Here is a 26,362-nt window from a genome sequence, read left to right as displayed (position 1 = left end):
CCTGTCCCCCCCCGCCCCATACTTACTGGTTATTTTTTTCACTTTCATTAAATGATATATTGTCATTTGCCTTAACACAGGGATTATTTCTCTCAATGTTTTGGCATAGGTACCAACCAACTAAGTGAAAGGAAAGCTGTCTTAAATGACATTACTACAAGTGCAGTGTATCTTGTAACTGTTTAATCTTGTAACTGCTATGTTCTTTACTTTGTATCCAGGTTATTTAATTAATATGAATGATGGATTATTAAATTCTTTTCATAGGAAATAGGCATATTTTAAGTTAACAGTCCTTATCACTGATACCAGTTAGTAGAAGAGAATTTATATTTCTTAATAGATCTTTCAGGATTGTTTTGTTGCTCCTGGAAATGATGTATAAAATTTGGTTGAGGTATCTGGTGTTAAATGAATTTATTCATTCATTCACACAACAAATACGTATTGAGTGTCTGTGATGGGCCTGCCATTCGTCTGTCCTATACGTCGTTTTACAGGTTGTCTTTTCTTTTTTTTCCCTGATATTTCTTTAGAGATCTTATTTTATGTTAATAATTTATCGTTTATGCTATGACTTCCCATTACCACCTTTTAATTTTATATCATTAATAGAATGCACTGTGGACACATGCAGTCACATGCTTAAACACTTCAACTGCCTGCAATGACTGGGTGAGTAGGAAAGCACTGCCTTGAACACACTTCTCTGAATGAGGCAGGGAATGATCTGGGGAGTCCCTGCTCTCTTGTCTTACAGCTTTAGGCTATTGCATGGAGCCGCAATTCCCATATTTGGGCAGGTTCCCAGATTCTCAGGGTGGATAGCTTTCTTCACGCCTTGGTGAAGTGCATCTCCCTCTTTTCTTGGGGGCATCCTTGGGACTCTGGGAGAAGACTGTGAGGGAAAGTAGTAGATCTCCCCCACCGCCGACATTCAAGTCTTTGTAGCATTCACCCAGGGGCCCACAATTGCAATGAGGAAATAGCTGCCATCAAAAGATCCATCAGATCACTGTTCCTTCGCGCTGTGCTCTGTGCAAATTTGCTCTAAGCCTCCCAGCAACCCACCAGATAGGTGTCATTGCCCATTTTATAGATTACACAAGAAAAAGGAAAAGGATCTTGTTGGGATCGGCTTGTAGACCTTTAAGCAAATGCTCATGGAACTTCCTTTTCCTGCAGTATGTAGCCTTTGGTGAGCAGGACAACTGAGCAGGGTGTCTCCCTGGTTCTTAAGGGGCTCACTCTGGCTCCTGCTCAGATGTTTTCCATGCCGAGTGCACAGGGATACCACAGGTAGGTAGATTGATATATTACAGTGACATAAAAGTTAGACCCCTTGTGTGGCATCTTAGAAGACTGGGATGGCTGAGGAACCTGGCTTCTGTCTGGATATTGGAATTACCTGGAGAGCTTTTTATTGACTATGATAGTGGTAGATACTCAGACTTCCCCTACCCCACTATTTCAGTGTTAGTATTTTTAAAAGTTCCCAGATGAATCTAGTGTGCAGCCAAGAATGAAAAACCACTGGTTTAGGGCATTAAATTATGAAGTTGCTGCTCTTTTATGGTAGAAGTTAAAGAATTATGAAGTTGAATTGTCTATGAAATTAAAGTATTTTTTCCATTCATAAGCCTATGAAGTCTATTTGTAGAATTACATAATTTTGCCTGATGAGGCTTACTTGGAAAAGGAAATAAACAGATAGCTATATCTTTTCTGAAGTCTTTGTGCACCTACTAATTAGGCAATGCATACATTCTTAGTTGAGGTGGCACTTTAAAAATTCTCTTTCCTCTACTGAAAGTAACCCAAACATTATGACTTTTTAAGTGACCCAGAGCAATAAATTCAATGTTTGCAAGCCAAATACTTTTTCTCCTATGCCAACAATTATGTAATCAAAATATGGTAGCCATATAAGATTCTTTACTCTTGAATAGAATTTAAATTTAAGAATTAGAAATATTAGTGTAGGTAAAAGTATCTTTCCGACCAGTGTTTGGTTGGTGCAGTGAACCAGGTGCTCTTTCACATGGGCATTTAGAACCCTCTCTCCATATGGAACACATCACCTTTTGTCCCAATTTGCATTTACTTCTTGTTGGTCTCTGGATCCAACTCAAGGCATTGCTTTTATTTTCAAAGCCAGATGTGATTTGGATATTTGACAGCATAAAACTTAAATGTCCCGTAATAGATGCTTTTTAGGGACCTAAAACACTAGGATACACTAGGAACTGCTTATTTAGGTCTAGGGTGTCTACAAAAGTCCTTTCTGATCATCTCAAACAATTTTCTCTGCTAAGATTGTTACTTGTGAGGGCAGATTTATGAGTTTGAGAGTAATGTCTCTAATTGAAAAGCTGGTGCCTGGCAGATGTTTGTGAAATTGGGTGACCTCACCAAAGGCATGTGTGGCCAGCAGGCATGGCAGTGAGTAGTTCCTTGTCAGTGTTTTTCATCCTTTGCACAGCAGACTTGATCCTGTATCCCAGCAGCTCACATTTAACAAGTGCCCTGTTGCTTTCTGGTTGACTGATGTTCTGTTTGTTACATAACATCCTGACATTCTGTTAAGCCTAATTATAAAACAAAGTCCCACCTCATTGACAATAATGGCAAATAGAAAGATGCAGCTGCCTAGCTTGCTCTTCTTGATTGAACACAGAACTTAATTTGGCCTTTAGTTGACTGATGACTAAAAATTTTGCATTTTAAAAGGAGCCTAGATTATCCTAGGTATTTAATTTAGGTTCAAATAGTAGGTAGCTGATGCGTGTACTGCATATACACATAATATATGTATAACTTTGTATATATTTGGGTACATTTAAAGATTTAAATGTCTGTCACTTCTTTTGACCACCTGTCTACCTATCATCTCTGTCCTATCTGCCTACCTATCGATCATCTATCATCCATTTGTCTCTCTCCCCTCCTCTCTATCTAGTCATCCTTAATAACTTGTGAGCTAAAACTCTATCTCAGAGTTTTTAATCTTTAGATCCAGAATTCAGTCTATTGAGTTGTTTGTATGCATCAGATTTAAATGGATGCTTATGGATCTTGGTCTCAAAAAAGAAGTTAAAGATATTCCCTCTACTGAAGTATGCTGTTCTCACTACAGAGCATTGTTTCCTTTATTTCTAATTTATGTATATATACGAGGAAGTGCCTACACTGATGAAACAGAATTAATCAAGAAATTTGGTATTTTTGAAATATTCTTTTATTTAACTAAAGAAAAGGAGAATTATAGAATAAATTTTATGAATCCTTTCTTCATGAGTCAGGGCTTTTGCAATGCTAAGGCTTTTCAGTTTCAATTTCTCTCTTGCAAGGTTAAAAGAATTATTCTTGTGTTAGCTCACAAATCCATTCTTACTTATAGCATAGCCCTCTGTGACTTATGGAACACTGGATTTGCTATCCTAGATCAGTCTGAGTCTGTCTGCATGGAATGAACAGATTGAATTGGAACTAAAAGTTCCATTACAGATCCTTTACCCATGCTTCTAGTTTGAACTGGAAATACCAATTTAAGCAGCTTACGAGTCATCAAATGTCTCAGTGGTTCAATATAGCCAGGGCAGGCAGAAGAATAAGTTCTGGTGTAGACTGTTCGTTGAAGGAACCATTTCTATGATATACTTAGGTGAGTTTGGAAAAGTTCCAGGAACCTAGGAGAAAGCAAACACCACCCTCCTCCAACATTCAAAACAGCTATTGTAAAGCCTCTTTTCTTATTGCCTGGGTAAGCCCTTCATGCTCTTTTCTTTTGAATTAGCATTTTTACCTTATATACAATTTTAACAAGCTTTATCTTCTGGTATTCTATTGTAGTGTAGGTTAAAGGTATATATTTGGAAGTAGGTTGCAAGTATTGCTGGATCAGGCAATGAGAAATGATAGTGGTATCCTTCCTGGGAGAGAAGGGAGAAGTGTGGGGATGTGTAGGGTTGTGGTAGCTAACTGAGTACAGTGATGCCCTGTAAGGGCTTGCAGCACAGTATTATAGTATTGTGTTAGCAATATGAATTCATGAAAAAAGAGCACTTTGCATACTCGGTTAAAGGAAACAACATATTTAGAAAGCCACCATTATTACAATTTTAAAGTAATGTTTAAAATAAGAGCAAATGTTTGTGAGGTTCACCTATTTGGACTGCTTCAGTCCCTGATTATGCTGCGTAGTTGAGGAACTACTGTTTATTTGGTAAATGTTTGTTTATGCTTGAGGAATTACTAATATATTTGGTAAACATTTGTCATGTGCAGGAAGAGATGTGGGAACTTCTTGTGTTCCCATGTGCTCCTGTGGCTCCATGTATGTCTCTCTCTCTTTGCAGCCCTGACCCCTCTCTTGCATTCCAGAGCAGTATTTCTTAGGGTTATTAAGCACTGTCCTATCTCCTGGAAGCACCTCAAACCTAATGTGGCTCAGATGGACTTGTCATCTCATTTCTACTCTCTTGTCTCCCCAAAGTGCTCCTACTCCAGGCATTCCTGGACTTGGTGAGTGAAGCTGCTGGCAGTCCCTCCTGCTTGGAACTTTACAGTTACCTCAACTCTCTTCTTGGTGTTCTCGTCCCTCTGAGGGCAGGGCTGTCACGGTCACCTCAGAACTATCGTCTCGGGAAGACCCCTCTTCTCCTTTTCTGTTGTTAGTTCAAGCCCATGGCTGGAATATAAAAGGGTTCTAACTGGTCTCCCTATTTTCGGGCTCTCCATGAGGTTGACAAAATTATTCTCTTTAAAACCAAAAGTGGTGACGCCATGCTGTCGGTGGACACTTCACTAACCACTCTGTCGTCTTTCGCCTCTTTTCTGCCGTCTTCCTGCTGCCTCCACACTGCCTCCACACTGCCTCACTGGTGAGTGATGGGGAGCTTTTCCTTGTTTCCCAAACAGGGCGTCCTGTCACAGCTGTGTCTTTGCCATTCTTGTTGCCCGGAATGCTACCACCGTGCTGAAACCAAGAGAGTAACAGCCCGTTTCCTGAATTAACAGCCTATCCTAACAGAAAGCTGCTTACCTACATTTTAAAAATATCAACTTGCAAATTCCCAAAGAAATTTGTGTATAACTGTATTGTATCTTATGTTCTTATTGGCTTGTTACTATAAAATCAAATCAGATCTTAGTTGGGAAATAAAGTCCTGGGATAGACGTTTCCAAGGAGGAAAGTCCTGCGACACGATGCTTAGGAGCTTGGGCCCTGGAGGCGGTTGCTTGGCCTCGGGTTTCTGCCTGGCCTCCTTCGTGGCTGTTGACTTTAACTCTGTCACCCCGTCTCCTCAGCTTTAAATGGGGGTAATATCGGTCCCTTGTCAGAGGGTCATGGAGCATTAGATAAGCTGGCATTTCTGAAGCTGGAGGATGGTGCCTGGGATGGAATTACGTAGGTGTGAGCTGCCGCTGCTCTCAATTTTGTTGTTCCAGCTTTGACCCCTGACTGCAGCTGTGTTTGGAATGTCCTCAGTTTATTTAAGGAATTCTGAATAAAACCATTCTGTCTTCTTTTTAACTCTATCTATGTAAGTTTCTATAACTTGACAGAGAATCAAGCCCCTATTTTTAGGATTATAGAAAGAGGTAATCTGTAGGTACTTTATCTTGTTTTGTTTCCAAATTATAAAATACAGGGGAAATCTGATTGTTTTGCCATAGCAAGTGAGTGTAACTGGAACAGATTACACAGTAAAGGTGGAAATTTAAAACAGCAAGGATTCAGGTAAAGTATAACACATTGGTTAATAATAAATTTCATAATAGTGAATTTTAACATAAGGTTTCTCTGTTTTATGAAGGTCATCTATATTGAGGATATTTTACCTCTCTGTTCAGTTTCATTTGTTACATTTTAAAAGAATACAGAAGGGGTCACAGGTTAATCCCTTTAGTATAGTGAAGGTGTACAAATTCCAGCTGACTGTGGCTGATTTCTTCTACAGGCTGGAAGGTGAAAGCCTTTGACCACCGTGTTTTGGTTGGTAATGCGGGATCAGACCCCTCCTCGGAGGTCACCTGATTTAATTGCAGTTAAGAAGCAGCCAAACAATTGAGTCCCTACATTGATATTTCTGTCTGTTTACTTTCTCAGCACAGACTAATTAAACAATTATTGTGATTGGTTATGTCATTTTGTCATTTTTCCAATGAAAAATGTTCACAACCAATATGGAGAGTTACAATCTTTCTGTAAAGGGACGTTATTTAACGGACAAGAGCATGCTTATTGTAAAAGGTTTATTCTAATCTATGGTTGAAAGAAGAGAGAGACCCAGAACGATGCCATTGCAGGGCCTTTACCTCTATGTGACTGCAGTGGTTACTCTCTTATTTTTTAAATTGGTTTGCCATGAACTTTGGCATCGCCAGTGTTGAATTTGTGAGATAGACGTGTGCTTTGTGGTGCTTGTTGATTTTTGTGTAGAAATGTAGTATTTGTGGGAACATCAAGCTACCTACTTGTTTTTACGTTTTATTTGTCGTTTTTTGATATATGGTGTTTATCGCTTTTTCTTAGCCCTCTGCTTTGTTATGGAAGTGTGTGGCTTTCTAGTCATTGCTATTCGAGACTGAGTTTCTGAAGCAGCAGGAGGGAGATGATTTCACAAATTGCAATATAATACCATATATGATCTTGTCTCAACCTGTAACACACGTCCTCACAGAGAGAACATTTAATTATGGTAATATCCTCCTTGATAGCAGACACGGTATGGTGCCTGTTAAGATTATATTGTTTGTAGTAAGATGGAGTAAAAAGTGGTTTAAAGATGAAGGAATAAAATTTCATACCTTGATAAACCCCGTAGATGCTATTTAAGCTGTGGAGAGCTTTTGATTTTTTTCCTTTCTTTCCTCCCAAAATAAAACACAAACAATAATTTGACAGACAAATGCTGTCAGAAACTGTAACCCCATCTCATCTCTTCACTGCACATCTTAATCCCTGACGGAGTTTTCTCAGATATTTGGGTTATGAGGTTAGGGAGTTTCTGGATGTGACACTTTTCCCCGAGTCTCCCAGTGACAGATGCAGTGACCTTATCACGCGGACAGCTCTATCCAGCTTGACAGTCTAGCCATCTGGCTTATATCGATCATAATTGATTTAAAGAAATGAGCCCTCCAAAACTTGGTGGTTTAAAACCCTACAGCTAAATTGACCTACATTTAATTTGATGCTTTAAACCTTTATTCTTAAAGCTTGTTTGAGACTGCTTCATAAACTTTAGCCTAGGTTCTTTTTTGTGTGGGATTTTGGGGTTAAAACAAACAAACAAACTAGTGGCCTTCCTTGAAAAATGTCAGTTTTTATGAAGGATATTTTGTACTCCAAAGACTATATACAAATGTGAACTCACAGTTTGAATGTATGGCTCTCCTGAGATTTTGCAGAAGTTAAAGAATTAGGGGGCTTTGGTTTAAGTTCATTACTTAACCTCCCTGACTTTTGGTTTTCTCATCTATAAAACGGGTGGTGCTAGTCCTGTCTCATGGCATTGTCAAAGTGCTTAGCATCCTGCCTGGCACATTGTGATGCAGGTTTATTGTTACATTAATAGCTAGTAACTTTTACTAGTTAAATGAATTATGATCGGTATAAGCCAGATGGCTAGAGTGTCAAGCTAGATAGAGCTGTCCACGTGATAAAAGTTACTAGCTATTAATGGCTGTTACTCCTTCCTTTCTTGAACCTCTTTCATCCTTCCTCTCACCTTGTTCTCTTTGAACCTCACCTACAGAGCTGCTCACTCTCTTAGGTGTTTCTTCACTTATGTGCCTACAGTATTAGTATATCTCAGAACTTTACCTGTAGGCATCATCTTTTCTCACTCTGCTCTGTAGATAATCTCATCTACAGCCAAGGCTTCAGCTCTCACTTATATTATGATGACTTCCCAAGAAAGGCTTATCTCCAACCCAGATTTGTCCTTCCGGCTCTCCTGGAACACACTTCTCACTCTGCTGCATGACAGGTAAGGGACCGAGTGGCCACAGGGCAGGTAGACATCAACATGCTAATAAATACATTGCTCTGGAACCAGCTCTTAATGGTTAATTGATAAGAATAGTGGAAATTGAAACTTTAATTAAAGTGTAGGCTTTATATAATTTATGTTTCTTTTAATCCTATGTTGCATATCACAGTATAATACAAATAGTTTTCTGTATAGTATTCCCTCTCTACAATCTTTGGTTATAACGTAGCCTCTGGAATTCTTTGTTTTGGAAAAAATGAATTTTCTGAATAGACAAAGTTTAGTCATTTCTGCATGAAATGGCATCCTTAAGATGGGCACCTTTCTAACATTTATGCTTTGATTTAATTCAATAATTAACAATTACTTATGCAACATTAACTTGCATAAATGCCTTGTCAAGCACTAAGTTGCTTTATTAAAATGAAGTTTAGTAACCAATCATTCCTTGTGACTTAGTCTTTTTTTTCTATTTTCTTTTTTTTTTTGCTGAGTTTTCAATAAGGAAGAATATATAAAATGTATATTATGGCTTAAAAAAATAAAAGGACCACCTAAGTACCCAATTGCCAGGTTAAAAAAGATAACATTGTCTGTAACTTAGAAGACCCCTGTGGGCCCTCCCTAATTGCTTCTATTCCTTCACCCCCAAAGGTAAACACAGAGTGGTTTTTAAAATGTCCTTGCTTTTCTTTACTGGCTAACCATCCAAGCACAATACAATAGCAATACTTTGTTGTTTTGCCTAAAAGAATTTATTGTTGTTTTGAAAAATTGAGTGACACATATATACCTAGGTTTGCAAGGAAAGGGCCTGAGAGGAGGCTCCCATGAGAAGAGAAACTGAACCAAGTGTCTGAGTCTTAGCCAGGTTTCACTCTCCCTGGTTGTTTACCAAAGCCTTTTCTGGGGAAGTTAGAGGGAAAGATTGTGGGTAAGTCCCGGGAAGCACGGGCTCACTGTCTTCAGGACAACTGGGAGAGCCAGCATGCACCTCGTGGGTCAGGTGCCCAGCTGAGATGGCTCGGAGGGACTGAGCTATGATCTGTTCTCTAAGGCCACTAGACTCACCTCCAGCTCCCCGGAGTGGTTCAGAGCAGAATATTGTAGGACCAAAAGATTGTCGTTGGCTGGTGAGGGCGTCAGGGTGGGTAGGGAGTAGGTGGGCTATAGACTGGGTATATGTAGTTAGGACAAGCCAAATACAGGTAAGAGTCTGTGTCAGGCTTCCTGAGGCCTTTTGTCTTCTGATTAAAAAGGTGGTAAAAACAAGGGGGGTATTTTCGTGGTGACAGCCCTCAACATGTCCATCTTGAGGCGCATTGCTGAATTATGGACATTGTGTGTCTTTTTGACTTTTTGCTCTGTTTTAAGGGAGATAGCTCTAAATTTGTTTCCCAACTCTTTTTTTCTACTATGATGTTTTTAATTTTCAAGATTTTTGTTCTCTGTTCCTTTTTATAGCATCCTGTTCTTGGTTAATGAATGCAACATTTTTTCATATCTGAGAATTTTTACAATAGAATTTTTTGAAGCTTTTTTCTCTCTGCATGGTCCCTGCTTTGCCCAAGTTGCTTTTTTTTTCTTCCCCTTTTTTGATTTCTCATTTCCCTGTTGAAGTCTTTCCTTAGCTGGCTGTTAATCCTAGGATATCTGCTTATGATTTAGGGTGGCAGTCTAAAAAGCTGATTGAAAGTGCTGAGCACGTGGGTGGGGCACATAAGCTCTGAGTTTCATTATAAGGTGATCTTCGCAAACTCTTTTTGGGTAACCATTCAGGTTATTGTCTTTAAAGAATTCCCCTTGGGCAGGTCAGATTCCCTCTCAGAGCTTCTTTTAGGTTCCATCTTGGTTATTAGCTGTTATCACTTAGTCTTTCTCTCCTTTTCTCTAATTTGCTGTTTCCAATTTTCAATGGGCTAGAGAATTAGGGGGAGAAAAAAAAAACAACTAGTTAGGATTGTTTGAAATTAGAACAATTAGATTCTGAGTGGCAGACTAAGAGACTGCCTGTGCATAAGATATTTAATGAGTGAATTTTTTAGTATGTATATTGGAGACCCAAAGATATGTGTTTATTTTTGTGTTCTTAATTGCACTCTGGAAAGATGATGTATTCATGTAACAGAATTCTAAATAGATGAAGTATTTATGTAAATTGTTGAAGTTTTTTTTTTTTTTTACCATTTCAATTGCTCTAGTATGTGTACTTTTCTAGCTGATTATAAATTGATTTATTCATTATTTTTTTCTCTAATCTTCTTGGTTATTGAAGTAAATACTACTGGTCCATAATTTTCATAATCTTCCTTTTATTAAGTTGAACAGTCAATTGAACTATCCTTTATGAGATATCCGCAAGTTCTCAAAAGTAATGGGATACTGTGTATGAGAAAGATATTTTACTTTTTTTGGTTTCCAAGGTTCATGTCATTAAGTCCTATTGATTTTCATACATATTTACAACAATATATATTGTCAATATATATATAATATATATGACAGTCCTCCAAGACCTGAGCTTATTGTTTGTTTTATTGTTTTTTAATGTAATTTTATTGAGATATATTCACATACTATACAATCATCCAAAGTGTACAATCAGTTGTTCACAGTATCGTCACATAGTTGTGCATTCATCACAATTTTTTGAACATTTTCATTACTCCAAAGAATAAGAATAAAAATAAAAATAAAAATAAAAACACCCAAAACATCTCATACTCCCCTCCCTATTATTTTTATTTACTTTTTGTCCCCCTTTTTTCTACTCATTTGTCCATACACTGGATAAAGGGAGTGTGCACCACAAGGTTTTCACAATCACACAGTCACACTGTGTTCCGGTTTGCTAATGCTGCTGGTGTGCAAAACACGAGAGATGGATTGACTTTTATAAAGGGGGTTTATTTGGTAACAAAGTTACAGTTTTAAGGCCATAAAGTGTCTAAGATAAGTCATTAACAGTCAGGTACCTTCACTGGAGGATGGCCAATGGTGTTGGAAAACCTCTGTTAGCTGGGAAGGCACGTGGCTGGCATCTACTCCAAGTTCTGGTTTCAAAATGGCTTTCTCCCAGGATGTTCCCCTCTAGGCTGCAGTTCCTCAAAAATGTCACTCTTAGTTGCTCTTGGGGCATTTTTCCTCTCTCAGCTTCTCTGGAGCAAAAGTCTGCTTTCAACGGCCGTCTTCAAACTGTCCCTCATCTGCAGCTCCTCTCTCAGTTCCTGTGCATTCTTCAAAGTGTCCCTCTTGGCTGTAGCTCCTCTTCAAAATGTCACTTTCAGTTGCTCTTCAAAATGTCTCTCACAGCTGCACTGAGTTCCTTCTGTTTGTCAGCTCATTTATATGGCTCCAGTGATTTAATTTAGACCTACCTTGAATGGGTGGGGTAACACCTCCATGGAAATTATCCAATCAGAGACATCACCCACAGTTGGGTGGGGTGCATCTCTATGGAAACACTCAAAGGATTCCAAAATCTAATCAACACTGATATGTCTGCCCACACAAGATTGCATCAAAGATAATGGTGTTTGGGGGGACATAATACATCAAACTAGCACACACTGTAATAAGCTATATAGTTATATGATCATCTTCAAGGATCAAGGATACTGGATTGCAGTTCAACAGATTCAGGTATTTCCTTCTAGCTATTCTAGTACATTAAAAACTAAAAAGGGATATCTATATAATGTATAAGAATAACCTCCAGAATGACCTCTTGACTCCATTTGAGATCTCTCAGCCACAGAAACTTTATTTTGTTTAATTTCTCTTCCCCCCTTTTGGTCAGGAAGGCTTTCTCAATCCCACGATGTCAGGTCCAGGCTCATCCCTGGGAGTCATGTCCCACATTTCCAGAGAGATTTATACCCCTGGGAGTCAGTGAGTTTACCTGCTGAGTGGGCTTAGAGACAGAGGCCACATCTGAGCAACAAAAGAGGTTCTCTGGGGGAGATGCTTAGGCATCATTATAAGTAGGCTTAGCCTCTCCCTTGCAGTACAAGCTTCCTAAGGGCAAGCCCCAAGATTGAGGAGTTGGCCTCCTGCAATGGTAGTCCCCAGTGCTTGTGAGAATATCAGGAATTCCCCAGATGGGGAAGTTTAATGTTTCCGTATTTTTCTTCAGGCCCCCAGGGGGCTTTGCAAATACTTTTTATTCTCTGCCCAAATTACTCTGGTATGTATCGGTATTTCATGCTACCATGCACAAACCAACCAGATCTCGCCCCCTGTGCCAGTTTGGATGTATTATGTCCCCAGAATGCCATGTTTTTTAATGCAATCTTGTGGGAGCAGACGTATTAGTGTTGATTAGGTTGGACTCCTTTGAGTGTTTCTGAGGAGATGTGACTCAATCGATTGTGAGTGAAATGTTTGATTGGAGTATTTCCATGGAGATATGGGCCCCACCCATTCAGGGTGGTTCTTGATTTAATCACGGAGTCCTATAAAAGAGCTCACAAACAGAAAGACCTCAGAGCAGCTGAGAGTGACATTTTGGAGAGTGGCTAAGAGAGATATTTTGGAGACAGCCATTGAAAGCAGACTTTTGCTGACACTTTGGAGATGCTAGCCCAGTGTTTGCTCTGGAGAAGTTAAGAGAGAACAAAAAGCCCCAAGAGCAACATTTTGAAGAATGCACAAGAGCTGAGAAAGGAGCTGGAACACAACCCAGGATTCGCAGATGCTAGCCACGTGACTTCCCAGCCAACAGACGTTTTCTGGATGCAATTGACCTTCCTTTGGTGAAGGTATACTCATGTTGTTGCCTTAATTTGGTCATTTTCATGGCCTTCAGACTGTAAATTTGTAACCAAATAAAACCCCCTGCTCATATTTTTCCATTCTTTTCCTATCTGTTCTTTTGTGTGTAGGTTTTCAGATATCCTGTCCTCCAGTTCATGAATCCTTTCTTCTGCCTCTTCAAATCTGCTGTTGTATGTCTCCATTTTGTTTTTCATATCTTATATTGTGCCTTTGATTCCCATAAGTTCTGCTGATTGTTTTCTCAAATTTTTGAGTTTTCCTTCTGTTTGCCTGGTGACTTATTTATATCCTTCATCTCTTTTGCCATATCTTCCCTCAACTTATTGATTTGATTTTTGAATTGGTTTAGGAGATTTGTTTGATTAATAATTAGTTGTTTCAATTCCTGTATCTCTGTTGAAGTGTAAGTTTGTTCCTTTGACTGTACCATATCTTCATTTTTCCTAATGTGATTCATAATTTTTTGGCATCTGGTTTCCTTGATTACTCCAATCAGATTTTCCTAGACCAGATGTGCTCAGGTCTCAGGAGAGGGCTGTGTTCAGTATAAGGTTTCTCTGAGGAAGAGTCCCAGCAGATTGTCAGACTTTCTTGTGAGGCCTTTAGACCCTGTCCTTTTCCTATCCTGCCCAGCAGGTGGCACTTGTCAGCCCATTGCTCCCTACTGGTAAAGAGGTGTAGTCCCTAAATTCTCAGTAGACCCTGTCCTGACCAGAGTTCCAAGATGTCAGAAGTAGTTTCTGTCCCCACCCCCCCACCCCCTACCCCCCCTCCCCAAGCCCTGGGGTCTGCGTTCTCTGAGGGAGGGCCGCCACATGAGCTGGACCCTGCCCCCCTCTTTTCTTAGGGAAATGAACTCTTTATGGAATTGTCTGTTACAATTGAGTTTTTCCTTTGACTCTGTGACTTTTGCCTGGGTCAGCGCTGACAATTGAAAATGGCTGAGGCTTTCTCTAATGAGATACTTAGAATGAGAGGGGAAAAAAAGGGAAAAGCAAGAAATCCCCTTTTCAGACCCAGTCCCTAGACCTTCATTTCACCAGGCAAGAACTGGAATTGGTATCTGGTTCTTTGTGCCCCTTTTCTTGGGGAACAGCTCTTTTCCAGTATTCTGAACTCAGTGGACTCCAAAATCCTCTGTTTTTATTTATTTCTGTGGTTTTTTCCCCATCAGCCCTGCCTCCTCTCTGCCAGGATAAACTTCTGGGTTCCTTTCCTGCTTGCTCCAGGTTTATCTGTGCTCATAGCCTGTATTCAGTAGTCCAAATTTGTTAATTAAAACCACAATTGGAGTTTGGTTGAGCTACATTCCCTTGCTCCCAGCAGAGTCGGCTTCTTTTTCCCACAGAAACGTTTTGCAATGCAGCCTGCTACGCCGGTGGGGGAGGGGCTCCAGCTCTGCAGTTTGGGGTTACTTGACTTACAGTTCTATGCTGCAGTCTCAGCCGTTCCGCCCATTCCTGACTGGTGTATGATGTCCAGTCATGGATGTCCCCCATTCAGTTGTTCCAGACTATTTTCTAGTTGTTCCTGCCTATTTACAAGTTGTCCTAAGGGACTAACTAAATTCCACACCTCCCTATGCCACTCTCTTGCCCGCCTCCTATATGTTTTTTAAAATATATGTAATAGTTGTATTTCTAGTGATAGAGAAGCCTTTAGCAAAAGTTCCATTTATACATAAGCTTACTACCACTTAGTGTCTCTGATTAAAAACATTGATTTTTATAATTGGGGTTTGTTTAACCACTCTCATTAAACAAATCTGTAAGATGAAACTTCAGGTGTATTCAGTGATCATTGTGGACTCCTTCAGTTTGACATTTGTTGTTTTAATAAAATATATATGTTTTACTATATGATTCAAAAGATGATTCTTCTCAACAGCACCTATAATACATTAAAAGAATGACTATATATGCAAAATTTGGATTCATATACATTTTTAGGACTTCATATGTTGCTTAACAAAATACTGCTTGAAACAGGAAAAGGGCATTTTATTAGAAACAGCTCCATCTCTGATTTTCTGCATGACCTTGAACAAATTGTTTACTTGCTCTTTAACTTACTTTTCCTGGCCATAAAACTGAGATGAAGATATTAATCCTGATCCTACCAAATCATTGCAATAATGTAGGGATTAGTGAAGTAATGTTGTAAAATATTTTGTTCTTCTTGGAGATGGAATTACCTAAAAAGATGATGATATCATGAATATTATGTATAGTGTTCAGTACAGTGTAGCATCTAATATTTTGGATTTCTTTTAATTAAAGTTCCACAGAAATATTGATATGCCTTGCTGCAGTCTTGTCCTCCCCTGCAAATGGTGAGTGCATATTAACACAAAATATTTAAATTATACATAATTACTAGGTTTTTAAGAATTTATCATCTCTAGGGAAAAAGAGGGAGTGGGAAAATATTCATTAAGGCTCAGGAATTCCAGCAACCATGTTTGGAAGAATTGGATTATTTGGTTTAGGGTATTCATAATCTTTCAAAATGATTCATTTTCAGCCAGTGTTTATAGAGTCTTGTCAAACACAATATACAACAATGAACAGCACACAAATGAAACTGAAAAACAATTACATTTACAATAGCTTTAAGAAGAAGAAAATACTTAGGAATAAATGTAACAAGAGAAGCACGAGACTTGTGTCCTGGCAACTATAAAAAGTTGAAAGAAATAAAGAAGATATAAGTAAATTAAAAGACCTAACAAGTTCATGGACTGGAAGACTTAACAAATATTGTTAAGATGTCATTACTCTCCTAATTGATTTATAGTTTCAACACAGTCCACATCAAAATCCCTGGTGGCTTTTTTTTTAATTGACAAGCTGATCCTAAAATCATATGGAACAACAATAGCTAAACTATTGAAAAAGAAGGTCAAAGTTGGAGAACTCACCTCGCAGTTTCAGAATCTACTCCAAAGCTACAATAACCAATATTAGTATGGTACTGGCATAAGGAAAAACATGCAGATCAATATTATAATGTTGAGAGTCCAGAAATAAAACCTGACTTCTATGGTCAATTGACTTTCAACAAGGGTGCTAAGACAAAAGGGGGAAAGAATAGTCTTTTCAACAAATTGTTCTGGGACAACTGAATAGTCACATGAGAAAGAATAAGTCCCCTAACACACAGTATTGACTCAGAGGGCATCAGAGATCTAAATGTAAGAGCTAAAATTATAAAACTCTTAGAAAATGTAGGAGGAAATCTTCATAACTTTGGGTTAAGCAAAGTATGACACCAAAGCACAAACATCCAAAAAGAAGAAGATAAATTGGACCTCATCAAAGATAGATTTTTGTGCTGCAAATGATATTATCAAGAAAGTAAAGATTATCCACAGAATGGGAGAAAATATATTTAAACTATATTTTTGACAAGGGACTTGTATCAGAGTATATAAGAACTCTTAAAACTCAACAGTAAAAAGACAGGCCAGTTAAAACTTGGGCAAAGGATTTGAATAGACACTTCTACAGAGAAAACATACAAATGATCAAGAAGCACATGAAAAGATGCTCAACATTATTAGTCATTAGGGAAATGCAAAACGAAACTACCATATGATACCATTAAAATGGTTATAATACAAAAGATAGTCAATGCAAGTGTAGATGAGGATGTGGAGAAATTGGAACCCTTATGCGTTGCTGGGAAAATAGTGCAGCTGCTGTGGAGAACATTTTGGCAGTTTCTCAAAATGTTAAAGATAGAGGTTCCATATGACCCAGCAGTTCCACTCCTACATTTATGCCCAAGAAAAAGATAAGGGAAGCATTATTCATAGTAGTTCAACAGTTGAAACAATTCAAATGTCCATCAACTGATGAGTGGATAAAAAAAAAAATGTGGTACACAAGAATATTATGCTGTGATAAAAAGGAATGAAGTGCTGATACATGCCACAACACGACTGAACCTTGAAAACATGACGCTAAGTGAAAAAAGCCAGTTATAAAAGATCATGTTGTACAATTCCATATATATAAAAAGTCCATGACAGGCAAATTTAACGAGGTGTGAATTAGATTAGTGGTTATGTAGGGCTGGGAGTGAGGTGGGGGTTGAGAAGTAACTGCTAACGGATATAGGATTTCTTCTAAAATTACATCTTGGTGGTGATACAACTCTGTGTGTATACTAAAACCCACTCAATTGTTTATTTTAAATGGGTAAATTTTATGATATGTGTTTCGGTTTGCTAAAGCTGACGAAATGCAATGAACTGAAATGGACTGTCTTTTTAAAATCGGGATTTATTAGCTTACAATTTACAGTTCTAAGGGCATCAGTATGTCCCAATTAGGGCATCAACATGATGATACCTGGACTCTAGTGTATGTCAATTCTTCATGCTTGGGAGCTGGATTTTTTTTTTTTTTTTTTTTTTAAATCTCGCTTCTATTCTGTATTTTTTTACATAGGGCTTTGTAGGTTGTAAAAATAGAAACTCAATAGCTTTCCTTTTATAATCTAACAAGACGAAACAATATTTGGAAAAGAACCAGGAAGATAGTCATTTTTTTTTTTTTTTTTTTAGCACCAATAAAGATGGAAGTTGTTAAAAGAAAAAAAAAATAACAGGCTGCTGGCGTCTGGGATACCTCTGTTACGTGGGAAGGCATGTGATGTGTGCTGGTCCTTCTGTCTCGTCTTTCTTTGCTTTCAAATTCTGGCTTCAGTGACTATCTCTCTCAGCTTCTCTGTTGCCCTTCTCTGTGAGCGTCTCTTAATTTCATCTCTTAGCTTCTGTATGTGTTTTATCCTCTTATAAAGGACTCCAGTAAGCTGATTAAGGTGGGTCACATGTCAACTGAAACAGCCTAATCAAAAGGTCCCACCTACCATAGGTCTTAACCACCAGGAATGGATTAAAAAAACATGGCCTTTTTCTTAGGTACAGAACAGCTTCATATTACCACAGTATGTGACATATCTTAGTAAGTTGTTTTATAAAAAAAGAACAGTTATTCCATGGTGGTCATTAAAAATATAAAGCTGAAGTTTTTTACTGTGTTTCATGGACCCTTTTAATTTCACTGAGATGTAATTTGGGGCTCCCATGTTGTGATAGGAAGGCCGTGTAGTAGAGGTTCAGACATCCTCAGGCCTTCTCCCAACTTCCAGTAAAGCCCCTCATTTTTCCCTTTGTTGTAAAGGTTGGGGTTCCATGTAAGACTTGGTTTGGTAAATGCATTCTAGTGCCTTAAAAATACAATAACTGGAAGTAGATATTTGAAGCATGAACCACCATTATAAGGATTTGATTTACCATAAAATATTTAAAAGCAAGTTATTTTATTCATTCAACTAATATTTATTGAGCACATCTTCTATGCATTCCATTTTTTTTTCTTGGTGGTAAGAACACTGCAATAACCAAAATCATTCAGGAAAAAAAGTTTGGACTTCATGGAACTTTCATTATAACTGGGTAGGATAGTCAATAAATAAAAAAATAAAATATATAAACTGCCAAATGATAATACAGGTAAAATAACAGAATGATAAATATTTTACTTTTAGTTTGATTTTTTTTGATTCTTTGTTCTGGATGTTTTTGTACATTCCACGTAATAGCAAATCCCTTTGAATATTAGAATGATTTCCCTTAAAAATATATAGGTTGTATATATTTGAACTGATGGAAGTAGAAATTTTCCTTTCTTTTGTTGGGTTATTATTTTTTTTTAATTGAGATTGTTAACAAACCATACAATTATCCAAAGATCCAAAGTGTCCAATCAGTTGCCCATGGTACTGTCACAGCTGTGCATCCATCACCACAATTAATTTTTTTTTCAATTTTTAGAACATTTGCATGACTCCAGAAAAGAAATAAAGACAAAGAAACTCAAATCCTCCCATACCCCTAACCATCCCTCCTCCATTATTGACTCAAAGTTTTGGTATAGTACATTTGTTGCTGTTGATGAAAGAATGTTAAAATACTACTAACTGTACTATATATTTTGCAATAGGTATATATATATATTTTCCTATATGCTCCTCTATTATTAACTTCTAGTTATAGTGTCATACATTTGTTTTAGTTCGTGAGAGATTTCTAATATTTGTATAGTTAATCACAGACATTGTCCACCACAAGACTCACTGTTTTATACATTCCCATCCTTTAATGTCCAGCTTTCCTTCTGGTGACATATGTGACTCTGAGCTTCCCCTTTCCACCACCTTCACACACCATTCAGCACTGTTAGTTATTCTCACAGTGTGCTACCATCACCTCTATCCATTTCCAAATGTTTAAGTTCACCCGAGTTGAACATTCTGCTCATAATATGCAACCACTCCCCATTCTTTAGCTTCGTTCTATATCCTGGTAACTTATATTTCATGTCTATAAGTTTACGTATTAGTTCATATCAGTGAGACCCTGTGATATTTGTCCTTACGTGTCTGACTTATTTCACTCAGTATAGTGTCCTCAAGGTTTCTTCATCAACACATTTTTTTTAAGACGGTTTTGTTCACACACCATATATTCCATCCTAAGTAAACAATCATTGGTTCCCTGTATAGTCATGTATTTATGTATTGAGCACCATTGCCACTATCTATGTAAGGACTTCTCCATTTCTTCCACAAAGAAGGAGGAAGAGTCAAAGAAAGTAGAGGGACAGAAGAAAAAGAAAAAAAAACATCACAGCTAGAAAGCAACAAAAGGAAAGATAGCATTAAACTAAAGTAGAATAAGGAGTCAGGCAACATCACCAATGCCAGGAGTCCCATACCCTTCCCCTATGTCCACCCCCCCCATGCATTTAGCTTCTGTATATTGCCTTTGTTATATTAAAGGAAGCATAATACAATGTTTCTGTTATACTCTCTAGTTTGCATTGATTGTATTCCCCCTCCCAATCTCACCCTGTTTTTCACAGCTTACAAGGGTGACATTCATTTGTTCTACCTCATGTAAAACCGTATTTGTACCTTTTATTACAATCATTGAGCACCCTAGGTTTCACTGAGTTATAAAGTCCCAGTCTTTATCATTTCTCTTTTGTTTTGATGTCCCACATGGTCCTAACCTTCTTCTTTTAACCATTCTCACAGTCATCTTTGTTCAGTATACTTACATTGTTGTGATACTATCTCCCAAAATTGTTTCCCAAACCTCTCACTCCTGTCTTTTCCTTTCTGTCTGCAGTGCTTCCTTTAGTGTTTCCTATAGAGCAGGCATGTTGTTCACAAGCTCTGTCATTGTCTGTTTGTCAGAGAATATTTTAAGCTCTCCCTCATATTTGAAGGACAGTTTTGCCAGATACAGGATTCTTGGTTGGTGGTTTTTCTCTTTCAGTATCTTAAATATATCACCCTACTTCCTTCTTGCCTCCATGGTTTCTATTGAGAAATCCACACATAGTCTTATCAAGCTTCCTTTGTATGCTTTTCTCTTGCTGCTTTCAGGATTCTCTTTATCTTTGACATTTGATAATCTGATTATTAAGTGTCTTGGCATAGGCCTGTTCAGATCTATTCTGTTTGGGTTATGCTGCACTTCTTGGATCCATAATTTTATGTCTTTCATAAGAGATGGGAAATTTTCATTGATGATTTCCTCTGTTATTGCTTCTGTCCCTTTTCCCTTCTCTTCTCCTTTTGGGACACCAATGACACATACATTCCTGTATTTCATTTTGTCCTTAAGTTCCCAGAGACATTGTTCATATTTTTCCATTCTTTTCTCTATCTGTTCTCTTTGTATAGGCTGTCAGGTGCCTTGTTTTCCAGTTCCTGAGTGTTTTCTTCTGCCTCTTGAGATCTGCTGTTGTATGTTTCCATTGTGTCTTTCATCTTTTGTGTTGTGCCTTTCATTTCCATAAATTCTGCCAGTTGTTTTTTTGAACTTTAGATTTCTACCTTATGTAATGTACACCCAGTGTTTTCATTATACACTTCATCTCTTTTGCTGTATCTTCCCTAAACTTTTTAAATTGATTTAGTATTCATAGTTTAAATTCCTGTATCTCAGTTGAAGTGTAAGTTTGTTCTTTTGACTGGGCCATAACTTCGTTTTTCTTAGTGTAGGTTGTAGTTTTCTGTTGTCTAGGCATCTGGTTTCCTTGGTTACCCCAATCAGGTTTTACCAGACCAGAATGGACTCAGGTCTTAGAAGAAGGCAATATTATTACATCTCCCTGAGGGTGTGTCTTAGAAGATTGGTGCTCCCTGTGAGGCCTCAAGTCACTGTGCTTTTCCGTCAAGCAGGTGGCGCCTATCAGCCTGTAGCTCCAGACTGGTATAAGAAGGTGTGGCCCATGGCTGTTTTCCCCCAGGCTCTGGGGCCCGGTTCTGAATAGAGGGTGTGTAGTAGAGCTGGGCCCCACCTCTTTCCTCTTAGAGAAGATACCCACCTAGGGAGAGGTCATTAGCATTTGAATAGACTCTCTGCCTGTGGTGTCTCCACCCTTGTCTGGATCAGAGTGCTGGGAACTGAAAATGGCTGAGGCTTTCTCCACTGAGCCGAAAAAGGGACACAAAGTCCCCTTCAGGGCCAGTTCACAGCCACTCTTGGTTTCACCTGTCAGTCAGAGACAGTACCTGGACCCTTGGGCTCCCCCTCCCTCCCAGAGAGGTCCTTCAACTCTCCAAGGTCAGTTGTCACCAAAAGCCTCTGTTGGCTTTTTGGGGATTCATAGCTTGTGTTGAGCAGTCCACACTTGTTAATTAAAACCCCAGTTGGAGTGCAGCTGAGCTATATTTGCTTGCTCAGAGAGAGCTGCCCTCTAGCACCACGAGGCTTTGTACTTTGGGCCAGGAGGGTAGGGGCTTCCAGCTTGGGTCCGCAGATTTGCATACAGATTTTATGCTGCGATCTTGGGCATTCCTCCCAATTCAGGTTGTCGTATGATGAGTGGACAGTCACGTTTGTCCCCCTGCAGTTATTCCAGATTATTTACTTGTTTTTCCTGGTTGTTTATTAGTTGTTCCAGGCGGACAAACTAGCTTCCACTCCTCTCTATGCTGCCATCTTCTTCCGTCTCCTGGGTTAATTATTTTTAAGTATAACCTTTATCTCCTCTTTTTTCTTATTAACCAGCCCTCTTTAATTTTATAGTTTTTGTGGTCGAGTTTATTATATGCATCTCTGATTTATATGTTGTCTATCTTTAAATAATTTATCTTTCAGATAAAAGTTAATACACTTTAAATAGTATACTTTTATTTCCCCTAGGCCTTTTGTGTTCCTGTCCTACATTTCATTTTTGCATATGATATAAAACTTACAACACATTTTTTACTTTTGCTTTTAGTAGGCAATTTTCTTTAAGGAAATTAATAAGAAAAATTTAAGTTATATTTACCCACATATTTTCCATTTATAGTGTTCTTTATTCCTTTTTGTTGACCCAAGTACTCATCTGATAACATTTTGCCTGAAGCATTTCTTGCCGTTCTGGTCTTCTGGCAGCAAATTCTCTCAACTTTTGATTGGTTGAATAACAATTTTGGTTCCATTTTTGAATGACATTTTTGCTGGATATAGAATTTGAAGATGATAGTATTTTTTTCTTTTTCCTTTCCTGCCAAAGATGTTCTTCTATCATTATCTGGCTTGTATTGTTTCCCATGAAAAGTAAACATTAATTCTTATATTCTTTCCCTGAGTGTAATTTGTCTTTTTTTCATTTGGCTTTTTGTAAGAGATTCTATTTATTCTTGGTTTTCAGTACTTTCATAATGATGTACCTTGTGTTTGTTCTATTGTGCTTAAAGTTTGTTGATCTTTTTGGATATATGGGTTTATGTTTTAAAACAAATTTGCAAAAGTTTGAACATTATCTTAAAACACTTTGCCCCTTTCATGGGCACCAATTGCATGTATATTATGTTTCTTGATATCCTGGTTTAATGCGACTACTTCTTTCAGTCATTTTCTCCTCATGTTTCAGTTTGTATAATTTCTATTGCTCCGTCTTCAAATGTGCTGATTGTTTTTTTCTTAATGTTTATTGTGATTCTAATCACTTCCAATGACTTTTATTTCAGGTATGATATTTTTAAGCTCTAGATATTTTATTTGGGTTTTTTTTTCCTGTATTTTCATCAATCTTCATTACACTTCATGTTCTCCTTTATAGTCTCAAACTATTTGTAACACCACCTTTGAAATCCTTGTCATTTCTACCACCTCTGTCATGTGTGCATCTGTTTATATTGTCTGGTTAAGGTTTGCATTTTACTTTAAAATGTATTTTTATTCAGGTGACAAATTAAATTACATGCATATCAGTTTAATCTTTTCAGGGCTGGGTTTTAAGTTTTAGGTCTTGCTTGGTGGGTAAACAATGGTTTTACTGTATTCTAATGGGTAGCCTTTCCCTGTCCGCTGAGTACCCAGGTACTTAATGGGGTCTGGCGGGTCTCCGATGTCATTTGACCCCATGTGTGCTCAGGACTCAACGCGGGCCGCTCCTCCTCAGTGGTGGTTTCTCCCCAGTAGTGCTTTTCCTTGCTGGCTTGTTTTTCTTTTTGCCTGGTCTGTTGAAATCTCACCCTACAGGTGCACAGCGTAGTATTCAAAGAATCAGGGCACTCCATGTGCAGAGTTCTGGCCTTTCTCATCCATACCACCCTCTTTTTTCAGCATTCTGCCCCAAATTCCTGTGATGTTTGCCTCCCTGGCTAACAAGGGCATCATCCCCGGCAACCTTGTCTTGTAAGTACCTCCAGGCCGAAGGCTGGGGAGGGGCTCTCACCTATTTGCTTCCTTTTCCTCATGTATCACAGTCTACTGATAGAAAAGTGTTCTTTCCCATGTTTTGTTCTGTGTTCTAGTTGTTCATGGCAGGGAGGGTGGTTCAGTGTTAGTTCACTCACAATGGCTGGAAGTTTCATGTTTATTATTAACTTGCTCATTTCTTTGTCTTTCTTCTTTGCTGTATCCTCTCATATAGAACAAAGCCTACTACATAGTAGGCCTTTACTAATTATTTGCTGAATATTTTATTTAATGGAGGATTTCTCCCTTTCTCCTGTATATCCAATTGCTCCTTCATTGTTGACTCTTTCCATCTAGCATTTATGTCTGCTTTAATTGCCCCCTGTCTTTAACATCCATATCTGGACCTGCTGTCACTTAATTCTCAACCCACTCAATAGTTCCCCTGCAATAGTGGTCACCAAGGTTACTCTATGTCTTTACCATTGCTTCAGTCAGTGGACCTGTGTCAGCTCTAATCTTGCTTTATTGCCAGCAGTATTTTCTACTGTTGACCCTTCTTGAAATTCTGTTTTCCTCTGACTTCCTTGACACATGAGTTCCTACTTTTCTTTTCTCCTTTCTGGCTGTCCCTTTCTTGCTTCCTTTTAACATGCATTAAATTCTGATTTTTCTTGAGGTCTTATCTATAACCCTTTTCTTATTCCACATACTTCCTTAGCAATCTCATATAATTCTATTACTTGAGTTATCATCCATAAGCTGCAGTTTCCTGAATCTTTTGTCCTAGTCACACTTTTCTGAGCCTCAGATCATGTAGATAACTGGCCGTTGGCTTTCCTATCCCCCTTGCTGTCCGACTCAGGGTGTTGCAGATTGAGCCAATCACTACTCTCACCTCTCTGACCTTATTATTCTTGAGATAGTGACTTAAATATCTCTAATTCCAGGAATCTTTTCCTGGATTTCCAAAGCATTCTGTACTTTTTCTGTCCTTCAGCCCTTGCATCAAAATTGCTTTGTATTGCATTGACCTTGTCCTAAACTCATCTGCATACCTCTTTAGACCGATGGCAGGGCTGTTCCTGTCAGGAGGGGCCCAGTGAGTATAGTAGGATTTGTAGGAAGTGATTCTTTCTTTTAATAAATGCAGTCTGTAGTGTGTTATTCTACTCTTAAAGAATAAGCACATCTAAAATGTTTTAGTAAATGGACTGGTTCTAGTAATAGCTGTGATGGTGATGGCAAGTCCTAGTGGGCAGTGGTGGCAAGGAACCTAAGGAAGGAGATGGGTGTGTGTGTGTATAAATGTGTGTATGTGTGATATGTACATCCTAAAGAAGCGAATATTAAATAAGTGCTTTGCTTCAACAGATTAAGTTGTCTTAGACAATGGGATTTTGCCCAAATGACTCAATCCCCCAAGTGGCCAGGCTGACAAATTTGCTTGGGTTGTGATCCTTGAGCTTTCCTACTGGTGTTGTATTTCTAATATCCATGATGCAAGGTTCTCTTTCTGGCCCTGGAGCCAGAACTGCTTAGGTTTGAATGAATCCTATTTAAGGATTTTAAAAATAAATTCTTAAAACCACAATATTGTGGGTCATCCTGCCATGTGTGTGCTACAGATCTCAAACTGAGGCCCAAACAGCTGAGGGTTACTAGAGGTTACTCAAGAAGCCAAGCCTGTCCATCTGCCTCCAAACCCATGGGCTTTCCCTAGACCTGGCTTCATCTTTGCTCACAAGGCACAGACAGCAGCTGTCCGACAAGCACGTTTTCTACTGCTGGCCTCCTATGGACTCCTGTTGGACAAACAACATGCCAGGCATAGAGGCCCCCAAAACACCCGTGGAGATGGAGCATTAGGAGTCTGAATTTTAGAGAATGCAGTGAGTTAGATCAGTGGTTATCAACTTAGGCTAGTGTTACAATCACCTGGAGGTCTATATTTTTTCAAGGTTCATGAGGACCGTGAAGCTATGGTTGAGAAGCACTGAGTCAGAGCTGGAATGGGGTTCAGATAATATCTAATTCATGCAGGTCTTCTAAGAGACAACCTTGCAGAAGTAGATCTCACAATATTTTCCCAGAGCTTGGGCAAGGGGATTTTTTTCCCCAACTTTGATTCAGCTTTGTACTAGTCTCCTGGCAGAGGAAAGAGCAGTGTGCCAAGAGGAGGAGGAAGCTGAATTTGTCTCAAGTCATTAAAATTTTATGTGAAAGCAATATCTGAATACTCAAATTGTAATTGATTTGCACAAGAAATTCCACTGCCACAGTAGGCATTACTGAAACTCTTGGCCCCTTGGTGTTTTCTCTTTCCCCAAGTTTGCTGGCCATGCAGTGTTTGATTGTGTCATGGGACAATATGTTATTCCAACTAGTTATTGATATTCTGATTTTTGCTTCAATAAAAAAAAAGTTAGCATGGCAGATGGAGGATTAAATGAAGACTTGAGGGCAAATAAGAGGCTAGATTTGGAGAAGGAATGTCTTTATCTTTTTTTTCAGACATTCTTTTCAGATATACCAGTGTATTTTTCATTCTGGTAAGATAATTTCGTGATTTATGATGATCGCGTTTAGCAGTACAGATACTGTCATTGGTCTTAAGAGAAAGAAGTCTTTCAAGGAAAAAAAAAGAAAGAAGTTTACCACTTTGAATTTATTTTTGACTATGTTTCCCACAGCCTGCTTGAGCTTTTGTTCTGTGGTTTATATGTGTGCAACTTTTTCTTTCATACAGCACATGTATCAAGTATGTACTATGTGCCTGTTAAACTCTAGATGCTTGGGAGACATCAGTCAACAAAACAGACAACAATTCCTGTCCTCATTAAGCTTTTTCAGTGGCAGGGGCATGAGG

The 26,362-nt window shown here is 38.4% G+C and overlaps 1 protein-coding gene across 2 annotated transcripts in view; it reads left to right on the top strand.

Moving 5' to 3' along the window:
* Window positions 1-26,362, top strand: part of SDK1 (sidekick cell adhesion molecule 1) — a 941,791-nt gene that overhangs the window by 235,666 nt on the left and 679,763 nt on the right. The window lies entirely within an intron of this gene.

Source organism: Choloepus didactylus, chromosome 21, assembly GCF_015220235.1.
Source record: "Choloepus didactylus isolate mChoDid1 chromosome 21, mChoDid1.pri, whole genome shotgun sequence".
NCBI classification, from domain to species: Eukaryota; Metazoa; Chordata; class Mammalia; order Pilosa; family Megalonychidae; genus Choloepus; species Choloepus didactylus.
This window is presented reverse-complemented; position numbering and strand designations above follow the sequence as displayed.